This window comes from Oratosquilla oratoria, unplaced genomic scaffold (assembly GCF_046742065.1).
Source record: "Oratosquilla oratoria isolate Oo_2021 unplaced genomic scaffold, ASM4674206v1 SCAFFOLD71, whole genome shotgun sequence".
NCBI lineage: Eukaryota > Metazoa > Arthropoda > Malacostraca > Stomatopoda > Squillidae > Oratosquilla > Oratosquilla oratoria.
The window spans coordinates 303,537-305,000 of NW_027467735.1; positions in this window are offsets into that span (position 1 = coordinate 303,537).

A 1,464-nucleotide genomic window follows, 5' to 3' on the forward strand; every position below is an offset into this window, starting at 1 on the left:
AAATAAGCAAAATATGGTTTACCAACAGAGTGATTAACGAATGGAATAGACTTGGTAACAATGTAGTTAGCGCTGAAGCAATTGGTTGTTTTAAAAGAAGATAACTTTATGGATGGGGATGAAAGACGGTAAGGGAGATGGAACTGCCTAGTGTATGCCTTATGGTCTCTTACTATCTCCTCCATTCCTATGTTCTTATGTTAAAGGAGACAACTTGTTTGCATTTGAAAAATAAGACGCACGTGATTATTAAGTTTTCCGAGGCAGAGCCGCTAAAAAAAAAGAAATAATAATAATAATAATAAAAATAAATTAAATAAATAAATAAATAAAATAAATAAATAAGAGAAAATAAAATCATGGTTTGTGAATGCCCTGAATGAATATTTACATATAGATTGAGATCGCAGTAATATTCCAGGCACAAGAATATAGGAATAAAGAACACTGAATACTGTTTTAGTGTAAAAGTTAGGCCCATGTTAGGAGTAATTAAGATTTTTTTTTCTTCAGAGTTCGAGTAAATAAATGAACGAGATATTTTCTCTAAAAATATGATCAAATTCGTATATTAAACGCATCTAAATATAGAAGCGTATGTATGTATATATATATATATATATATATATATATATATATACACACACACACATATATATATATATATATATATATATATATATATATTATACGCATATATACAAGCGTGGGATTACAAATACACAATTGCACACACACACGCACACACACACACACACACACACACACACACACACACACACACACATCCTTGGTATGTGAATCTATTATAAAAGTAGAATAGGAGAAAGCTGTGTGAGTGTTGATAAAAGACAACCTGTCACCAGACGGGCATATCAACAGGACAATTTCCCCCGGAGGATAATTGCCCCCCGTAATCAATTGCCCCCTGGGACAATTGCCCCCTAGGACAATTGCCCTCTAGGACAATTTCCCCCGTTGTCAATTGCCACCTGGGACAATTGCCCCCTAGGACATTTACCCCCGGAAGACAATTTCCCCCGTTGACAATTCAACTAAACAAGATACTGTGACTCACTATATGGGTTGAGAAACGATGAAAAAAGTCATCGAGATCCTGATCCATCTAAGAATGGAATATGCGTCAGTGGTATGGTCCTCACACAGAGTGAAGTATATAAGCAAGATCGAGAGAGTACAAATGACAGCAACCAAAAGTGGTCCCCAGACTGGCAGATAAACCATATGAGGAGAGACTAAAAGCAGTGGGTCTACCAACTTTGAAAGGTCGAAGAGAAAGAGGTGAAATGATTACAGTATTCAAGACACTGAAGGGCTTAGACTACATTGACAGAATAAATATCTTGAATGAAGGATAGGAGGAGTTTAAGAGGTCATGAGAACAAATTAAGAAAAACTACCTGTCTAAAAGATGTGAAAAATACAATTTTCCATATAGATGTA